The following is a 10,582-nucleotide window of genomic DNA, read 5'->3' as shown; positions in this document are numbered from 1 at the left end:
GAAAACGGGAGTTGCAGAATAAACAGAGACTAGTAAAAGGCGAGGTGACGATGTGTGTTGGAAGTAGTTCCAAGATTGATATGATCATCATCGCACACTCCCTATACTTTCGGGATTAGTGTTGAAACTAAATAAGTGTTATTTGGTGTTTGCGTTGAGCATGAATATGATTTGATCATGTTTATTGCAATACGGTTATTCATTTAAGTTAGAGAACAATTGTTGTTCTGTTTACATGAATAAAAACCTTCTATGGTCATACACACCAACGAAAATGGTTTGTTGGATCTCGATCGTAGTGATACACATATTCATAATAATGAAACCAAAAGATGCAAAGTTAATAATGATAGTGCAACTTATTTGTGGCACTGCCGTTTAGGTCATATTGGTGTAAAGCGCATGAAGAAACTCCATACTGATGGGATTTTGGAATCACTTGATTATGAATCACTTGATGCTTGCGAACCGTGCCTCATGGGCAAGATGACTAAAAACGCCGTTCTCCGGAACTATGGAGAGAGCAACAGATTTGTTGGAAATCATACATACAGATGTATGTGGTCCGATGAATATTGAGGCTCGTAGCAGGTATCATTATTTTCTGACCTTCACAGATGATTTGAGCAGATATGGGTATATCTACTTGATGAAACATAAAGTCTGAAGCATTTGAAAAGTTCAAAGAATTTCAGAGTGAAGTAGAAAATCATCGTGACGAGAAAATAAGGATTCTATGATTTGATCGCGGAGACAAATATTTGAGTTACGAGTTTGGTCTTCAATTAAAACAATGTGGAATAGTTTCACAAATTCACGCCACCTGGAACACCACGGTGTAATGGTGTGTCCGAACATCGTAACCGTACTTTATTAGATATGGTGCGATATATGATGTCTCTTACCTTTCTACCACTATCGTTTTGGGGTTATGCATTAGAGACAGCTGCATTCACGTTAAATAGGGCGCCATCAAAATCCGTTAAGATGACGCCTTATGAACTGTGGTTTAGCAAGAAACCAAAGTTGTCGTTTCTTAAAAGTTTGGGGTTGCGATGCTTATGTGAAAAGGTTTCATCCTGATAAGCTCAAACCCAAATCGGAGAAATGTGTCTTCATAGGATACCCAAAGGAGACAGTTGGGTACACCTTCTATCACAGATCCGAAGGCAAGACATTCGTTGCTAAGAATGGATCCTTTCTAGAGAAGGAATTTCTCTCGAAAGAAGTGAGTGGGAGGAAAGTAGAACTTGATGAGGTAACTGTACCTGCTCCCTTATTGGAAAGTAGTTCATCACAGAAATCTGTTCCTGTGACTCCTACACCAATTAGTGAGGAAGTTAATGATGATGATCATGTAACTTCAGATCAAGTTACTACCAAACCTCGTAGGTAAACCAGAGTAAGATCCGCACCAGAGTGGTACGGTAATCCTGTTCTGGAGGTTATGTTACTAGACCATGACAAACCTACGAACTATGAAGAAGCGATGGTGAGCCCAGATTCCACAAAATGGCTTGAGGCCATGAAATCTGAGATGAGATCCATGTATGAGAACAAAGTGTGAACTTTGGTTGACTTGCCCGATGATCGGCAAGCAATTGAGAATAAATGGATCTTCAAGAGGAAGACGGACGCTGATAGTAGTGTTACTATCTACAAAGCTAGAATTGTCGCAAAAAGGTTTTTCGACAAGTTCAAAGTGTTGACTACGATGAGAGTTTCTCACTCGTATCTATGCTTAAGTCTGTCCGAATCATGTTAGCAATTGCCGCATTTTATGAAATATGGCAAATGGATAAACAAAACTGCATTCCTTAATGAATTTATTAAAGAAGAGTTGTATATGATGCAACCAGGAAGTTTTGTCAATCCTAAAAGTGCTAACAAAATATGCAAGCTCCAGCGATCCATCTATGGACTGGTGCAAGCATCTCGGAGTTGGAATATACGCTTTGATAAGTTGATCAAAGGATATAGTTTTATACAGACTTGCGGTGAAGCCTGTATTTACAAGAAAGTGAGTGGGAGCACTACAACATTTCTGATAAGTATATGTGAATGACATATTGTTGATCGGAAATAATGTAGAATTATTCTGCAAAGCACAAAGGAGTGTTTGAAAGGAGTTTTTCAAAGAAAGACCTCGGTGAAGCTGCTTATATATTGAGCATCAAGATCTATAGAGATAGATCAAGACGCTTGATAAGTTTTTTTTCAATAAGTACATACCTTAACAAGATTTTGAAGTAGTTCAAAATAGAACAGTCAAAGAAAGAGTTCTAGCCTGTGTTACAAGGTGTGAAATTGAGTAAGACTCAAAACCCGACCACGGCAGAAGATAGAAAGAGAATGAAAGTCATTCCCTATGCCTTGGCCATAGGTTCTATAAAGTATGCCATGCTGTGTACCAGATCTATTGTATACCCTACACTGATTTTGGCAAGGGGGTACAATAGTGATCTAGGAGTAGATCACTGGACAGCGATCAAAATTATCCTTAGTGGAATAAGGATATGTTTCTCGATTATGGAAGTGACAAAAGGTTCGTCGTAAAGGGTTACGTCGATGCAAGTTTTGACACTAATGTAGATGACTCTAAGTCTCAGTCTAGATACATATTGAAAGTGGGAGCAATTAGCTAGAGTAGCTCCGTGCAGAGCATTGTAGACATAGAAATTTGCAAAATACTTATGGATCTGAATGTGACAGACCCGTTGAACTAAAATTATCTCACAATCAAAACATGATCACACCTTAGTACTCTTTGGGTGTTAATCACATAGCGATGTTAACTAGATTATTGACTCTAGTAAACCCTTTGAGTGTTGGCCACATAGAGATGTGAACTATTGGTGTTAATCACATGGTGATGTGAATTATTGATGTTAAATCACATGGCGATGTGAACTAGATTATTGACTCTAGTACAAGTGGGAGACTGAAGGAAATATGCCCTAGAGGCAATAACAAAGTATTATTTATTTCCTTATATCATGATAAATGTTTATTATTCATGCTAGAATTGTATTAACCGGAAACATAATACATGTGTGAATACATAGACAAACAGAGTGTCACTAGTATGCCTCTACTTGACTAGCTCGTTAATCAAAGATGGTTATGTTTCCTAGCCATAGACATGGGTTGTCATTTGATTAACGGGATCACCTCATTAGGAGAATGACGTGATTGACTTGACCCATTCCGTTAGCTTAGCACCCGATCGTTTAGTATGTTGCTCTTGCTTTCTTCATGACTCATACATGTTCCTATGACTATGAGGTTATGAAACCCCCGTTTACCGGAGGAACACTTTGTGTGCCACCAAACGTCACAACGTAAATGGGTGATTATAAAGGTGCTCTACAGGTGTCTCCAAAGGTACTTGTTGGGTTGGCGTATTTCGAGATTAGGATTTGTCACTCCGATTGTCGGAGAGGTATCTCTGGGCCCACTCGGTAATGCACATCACTATAAGCCTTGCAAGCATTGTGACTAATGAGTTAGTTGCGGGATGATGTATTACGGAACGAGTAAAGAGACTTGCCGGTAACGAGATTGAACTAGGTATCGAGATACCGACGATCGAATCTCGGGCAAGTAACATACCGATGACAAAGGGAACAACGTATGTTGTTATGTGGTCTGACCGATAAAGATCTTCGTAGAATATGTGGGAGCCAATATGGGCATCCAGGTCCCGCTATTGGTTATTGACCGGAGAGGTGTCTCGGTCATGTCTACATAGTTCTCGAACCCGTAGGGTCCGCACGCTTAACGTTACGATGACAGTTTTATTGAGTTTTGATGTACCGAAGGCGTTCGGAGTCCCGGATGAGATCGGGGACATGACGAGGAGTCTCGAAATGGCCGAGACGTGAAGATCGATATATTGGACGACTATATTCGGACTTCGGAAAGGTTCCGAGTGATTCGGGTATTTTTCGGAGTACCGGAGAGTTACGGGAATTCATATTGGGCCTTAATGGGCCATACGGGAAAGGAGAAAAAGACCCCAAAGGGTGGCCGCACCCCTCCCCATGGGCTAGTCCGAATTGGACTAGGGAGGGGGGCGCCCCCTTCCTTCTTTCTCCTTTCCCCTTCCCTTCTCCTACTCCCACAAGGAAAGGAGGAGTCCTACTCCCGGTGGGAGTAGGACTCCCCCCTTGGGTGCGCCATCTCCCCTTGGCCGGCCCTTTCCTCCTTGCTCCTTTATATACGGGGGCAGGGGGGCACCCCAAAGACACACTTGATATACGATATTTTAGCCGTGTGCGGTGCCCCCCTCCACCATATTACACCTCGATAATACAGTTGCGGAGCTTAGGCGAAGCCCTGCGTCGGTGGAACATCATCATCGTCACCATGCCGTCGTGCTGACGAAACTCTCCCTCAACACTCGGCTGGATCGGAGTTCGAGGGACGTCATCGAGCTGAACGTGTGTAGAACTCGGAGGTGCCGTGCATTCGGTACTTGATCAGTCGGATCATGAAGACGTACGACTACATCAACCGCGTTGTGATAACGCTTCCGCTGTCGGTCTACGAGGGTACGTGGACAACACTCTCCCCTCTCGTTGCTATGCATCACCATGATCTTGTGTGTGCGTAGGAAAATTTTGGAAATTACTACGTTCCCGAACAAGAGGACCTATTTCGCAAGATGCAAAATCTGTGAACTGTAGCCTAAAGGGAGGGCGCCAATGTGAGTACACTACAATCTTCAAATTATTGGAAGACAAGTATATGTTCAATAAACTTGTTAAGTTTGCAAAGTGTTCTTCCGTGATCACACCACTAAGGTCGTTGCCGCCTAGGTACAGATGGACCAACTTCTTCAGAGAACCTAATTCAGTGGGCACACTTCCATTGAGGTGATTACTGGAGAGGTCTAGCATGGTTAAGCTAGTTGAATGCATAACCTCTAGTGGAATAGGTCCAGTAATTTTGTTGCCTCTGAGCCGAAGGGTCGCCAAATGCTTCAATTTTCCAAGCTCGGCTGGAATACCTCCGGTCAAATTGTTGGCTCTTATCTCTAAAACAGTCAGAGCACTAAGGGAACCAATTTCAGTTGGTACATTCCCGTTGAGCTGATTCCAGCCAAGTTTAAGTAAGGTTAAATGCGTCAAATTCCAAACCACTGGTGGTATAGGTCCAACAAGGTTGTTGTCGGACAGGTCAAGCATGCTCAAGCTTCTGAATTCCCTCATAAGATTTGGCAGGGTCCAATGATTTTGTTAACACTGAAATCTAGCCCTAGTAGTTTTTCCATGCGCATCGTGGCAACCCCTCCATCAAGGCCACTATATCTCCATTCAAGACATTTCCAGAAAGGTCGAGGATTTCCAAACAACAAAGATTTTTAAGAAGACTTTGAAGGTTCGCAGTCTCATTCAGATTGGTAACTGGCACATCAAGGACTCTGAGTGACGTCATGTTTCCTAGTGCGTCGGGAAGTTTGCCAAATAACCAATTTGCATCCGAATTCCAACGAAGACTGAGGTATTTGAGGCTCGTCACATTCCAAAACCAACTTGATGCAATTGAGTGGTCCAATTATTATAAGATAGATCAAGCTTCTCAAGTTTCGTGAGGTTAAGGTAGGGAAGTGATTGGCTTGCAGTATCAAGTGAACATTCAGCAATGTTAATGACCCTTAGTGATGGAACCATATTCAACGTATGAGGCCAGTCAGCTATCCTTGAGAGCTTTATTGTGTTCATGCTAAGGTATTGCTGCAAAGGTAGCTTTGTTAGCCAGGTAATTTCAGTTGAGTACATTCCAGAATAACCCTCGCCAAGGTCAAGATGCTGCGACTTGGACAGGTTACCAAGCTGAGAAGGAACTCTACCGGTAAATGGAATGCCAGAGAGGTTTAGATATCTCAAGTTCTCCATGGAGCCCAATAAGTGAGGAATATGGCTATTTGGCCCTAGCAAACAGTTCATGCTAAGATCCATGTGCTCTAGATGCATCAAGGAAAGCAGAGAGGGACTTATCTCTCCGACCAATGAATTACCTTTGTCACACGGATAATAAACGATGCCAGGGTCCGGACTTTTATTGGGAAGGTGAAGCTTGATGACATGGCCTGTTTGGTTGCTGCAGCTGACGCCCCTCCACCGGCAGCAATCCTGTCCTTGCCACGAAGCGAGGACACCAGCGCTATCGCGTGTGATGCCCCTATGGAAGGAGAGCAAGGAGGCCCTCTCGGCTGGTATGCAGCCGCCGCCATAGGCATTGTGGGGTTGTAGCGCTAGTGCATACACCGTTTGTGAAAAGGAAGTGATGGCTATGATGATGAGGGTGGTGAACAAGAGAATGGTTATGTGACACATGCTGGAAGTACAAGTGCTGGGTAGCTGGGGAAGCATCATATGAAGTACTAGATCTGAGTGTGACTAGTATTTAGCTATGTAGCAGAGCCACACTAGCAGAGACGTTTGGCCACATTCTACAAGCCCCAGGGAGTCCACGGTCAAAGCACGAGGCGTTCAATCATTCAATCAGGTCTTGTTCATGGAATTTTGTGGCCAGAAGCCGACCGCTGGACTAGTCTAATTGGGCAAAAAACACATATTTGACCTGAGGACGAAAAGAATTCACATTCTGAACTGCTTTCGAAAAAATTTCACTGAGCTGGCCGTTTCGAGTGGCGCCCGACAGATAGGCGCCACACTATACTGTGCAGCGCCTCGCTCTTAGGCGCCACACGCCGGTCCAGCGTGGCAGCTCGGGCCCCACTCCTGGTTGTGCAATGCCTAACTGAAAGGAGTTGCACAATGTAGTGCAGTGCCTAACAGAAAGGAGCTGCACAGTCTAGTGCAGCGCCTAACTGAAAGGAGTTGCACTATCTTATATTAAAACTGTTGTAACTTTTAATCCGTGAATCCGACGAAAACGTGCCTTATATGAATGTTGCACATTTTTCCGTGTTCTACGCAATGGTGGCATTTTCATCTATGTTAGGATCAATTTGCTTGATGAAAACCCTGTTGCAAAAGTATGTCATAATATAACTGACAGAATTTGTTAAAATTTACAAACTTGACATGATGATAGCCATTGACCTATAGCTCTTACGCATTTGCAACCTACATGAGTTTTGCACTGCATAATGTGTACTTTCACGCCATGCCTATGCTTGCCATGTTAATCATCTTTAACATGTTCATTTCTTGCATCTAAGTGACTAACATGATATAAGTGAACTTCTGTTATAGAAAGTTACATTTTGTAAGATCCATAGTAATTAATCCTGACATCATATGAATATGATCTAACTATGAAAGTTGGAAAATTTTATGTCTACCTTAAGTCCATGTCATTTTCATACCCACTAAATATTTACATCGCTATGTTTTGAAACACTATAGTATCTAAGGCAATGTTCTGCCAGATTGACACGTTAATTTCACCAAGTTTGTCAACAGAACTTGCATTTTGTAAAATGCATAGTAAATCAACCAAGCTTCATATGGAATAACTTTATATATGAATTTGAGCATCTCCATGTCTACTTTCAATATATCCAGCGTGTTGCCATGTTGAAAACATTTAACCTGATGTTATGTCGCACTAAAGTAGGCATGATAATGTTGTTGACAAATTTGTTGCATATCTTGACATAATCATATCTTGATTTCGACAAAACCCCTTGGCATGAACTTGATATGTTTTTCATTTAGATTTTGTTTAGATCAATTTAGTTTTTCTGCTGGCTAAACTCTGTTATTCATTATGCTAGTGAGATAAGCCTTCTAACATCTAGCTAGTAGGGCTGACAGCTAGTTTTCCCGTCAACTCTGTTTTGTCGTCCTGGTTAGCATGAGGCCATCCTGGGTTATCAAGTTCAAACCGACTCACTCCATAACGACCTCAGCTTTTTCCAGTAGCCTAAAGACAGAGTCCAAATCAGAGAACATGTGCTCTTGCTACTGACAGAAAACATTATAGGTGCTAAATTTTAAGGCTATATAAGTATACATCTTATAAAATGCAATGTTCTGATGATATCCATGAACTCGATGAAATTAATGTGTCAATCTGGCAGAACATTGCCTTAGGAACTTTACAGTTTCAAAACATAGTGATGCACATATTTAGTGGGTGTGAAAATGACATGGACTTAAAGTAGACATAATATTTTCTAAGTTTCATAATTAGATCATATTCATATGATGCCAGGATTAATTACTATGGATCTTACAAAATACAACTTTCTGTAACAGAAGTTCACTTATATCATGTTAGTCACTTAGATGCAAGAAATGAACATGTTAAAGATGATTAACATGGCAAGCATAGGCATGGCGTGAAAGTATACATTATGCAGTGCAAAACTCATGTAAGTTGCAAAAGCGTAAGAGCTATAGGTCAATGGCTATCATCATGCCAAGTTTGTAAATTTTAATAGATTCTGTCAGTTATATTATGATGCACTTTTGCAACAGGGTTTTCATCAAGCAAATTGATCCTAACATAGATGAAAATGCCACCATTGCGTAGAACACGGAAAAATGTGCAACATTCATATAAGGCACGTTTTCGTCGGATTCACGGATTAAAAGTTACAACAGTTTTAATATAAGATAGTGCAACTCCTTTCAGTTAGGCGCTGCACTAGACTGTGCAGCTCCTTTCTGTTAGGCACTGCACTACAGTGTGCAACTCCTTTCAGTTAGGCATTGCACAACCAGGAGTGGGGCCCGAGCTGCCACGCTGGACCGGCGTGTGGCGCCTAAGAGCGAGGCGCTGCACAGTATAGTGTGGCGCCTATCTGTCGGGCGCCACTCGAAACGGCCAGCTCAGTGAAATTTTTTCGAAAGCAGTTCAGAATGTGAATTCTTTTCGTCCTCAGGTCAAATATGTGTTTTTTGCCCAATTAGACTAGTCCAGCGGTCGGCTTCTGGCCACAAAATTCCATGAACAAGACCTGATTGAATGATTGAACGCCTCGTGCTTTGACCGGCGTGTGGCGCCTAAGACTCAGGCGCTGCATAGTATAGTGTGGTGCCTAAGACTCAGGCGCTGCATAGTATAGTGTGGCGCCTATCTGTTGGGCGCCACTCGAAACGGTTAGCTCAGTGAATTTTTTTCGAAAGCAGTTCAGATTGTGAATTCTTTTCGTCCTCAGGTCAAATATGTGTTTTTTTCTGTCGAATTGCTTGCCTGCAATCACACGGTACTGTCAAAGTCACTACTCAATTATTATGCACGCCGACCGGCCAGTCTTCCGCCAAATTCATTTTTGTACAATGTTGTTGAAACTCTCTACCACTCCCTCACTTTTGTAAGGCCTTATAGACATTTCAGACAATATGCAAAATAGGTCAATTTCAGTTGTCTGAAACAACTTATAAAAATGAACGGAGAGAGTAGTAGAGTTTTCAACTTGAAACGACACATGGCAGGAAAAAGGGATAGAAAAGAAGATAAAGCAGCACAAAATATCATAGTAGTACCTTGTAGCATCCTCCAAACTCGAATTTAGCAAATGGAGGGCCAAGAACTCGCTTCAGCAGGTGGTCCTGTTGGAATTTTGATAGTAGGCCTTTGGTCCAAAGCCCAACTAAAGTTCTGAAATTCTCTTGACCGAGTGAGACTAGAGTTTAGTCCCACCACGGAAGTTGAGGGAGAGTTGCACCTCTTTATAAGGTGAGCTCTTCTACCACTTGTATGAGCATGAGAAGAGGAGACCTACACGCGCGCTCCTCCTCCACGCTCGCCTCGTCACGCCTCGCCACCACGCACGTTGTCTATATTTTTACTGCTCGGGAAAATTAATGAGTCATTTATTAATAATTAACGGACGCGTTAATTATTGAACCGTTTCCAATTCTTTTGGATCGTGACGACTCGGACATGGGGTTTACTCCCACGACCTACCCGGCCCACACTATATAGTCAGGCTGACGTCTACCCTAGCCGCCGCCGCTTCGTATGCTTTCGCACCAGCGTTCCAGATCATTGCGCCGCCAAGCAAGTCTTCTCCGTCCCTCCTTTCGGCGTGCACCGGGAGAAGGGACATCAGGCCTCCGGAACCCCGCCTCTCGTGATCCTGTACGGGAGAGGGGCAATCAGGTTTTTGGGGCGCGCACTCGCGCGACTGCTGGCAGCGACGACTTCTTCCCCGACATCGGCAACCTCATCCTCGACGACATGGACGACAACGTCAACGCCGGCGGTGCTGCTCTCGCTGCACCGTATGTAATACTATCCTTCCTGTTCGAGATCTTGGTAGAATTCATGTTTCTAGTATGTGCCCTAGATGTGATATGTTCATCTATTATGCTAGTTCGCATGATTAGTTTAATCTCTGCTATTGCTGTCATGATTTATCTTCTGTTTATTCGGATTAAATCTCGTAGTAATTTGCTCATATTTCCAACAATCCAAAAACCTGATTATAGGCAATTTACTCCGAGTGGTTTTGCTGCGCATATGAAGCCGCAATCCTTTAAGGGGGCGCAATATAAGAGGTGGCGCACGAGAGCAGTCTACTGGTTTCAGACCATGAGCTGCTATGACGCCACTAAGGGCAAGCCTGAGGGCGATCTTAATCCAGCACAACTGGAAG

The 10,582-nt window shown here is 42.9% G+C and overlaps 1 pseudogene; it reads right to left on the bottom strand.

The window, feature by feature from the left end:
- The window catches only part of LOC123124164 (receptor-like protein EIX1), a 28,694-nt pseudogene extending 22,317 nt beyond the window's left edge, over positions 1-6,377 (bottom strand).
- Positions 6,378-10,582: the final 4,205 nt, after the last annotated feature.

This window comes from Triticum aestivum, chromosome 5D (assembly GCF_018294505.1).
Source record: "Triticum aestivum cultivar Chinese Spring chromosome 5D, IWGSC CS RefSeq v2.1, whole genome shotgun sequence".
Classification (NCBI taxonomy): Eukaryota; Viridiplantae; Streptophyta; class Magnoliopsida; order Poales; family Poaceae; genus Triticum; species Triticum aestivum.
Note: the sequence above shows the minus strand (reverse complement) of the source record. Positions and strands in the feature narration are given on the sequence as shown.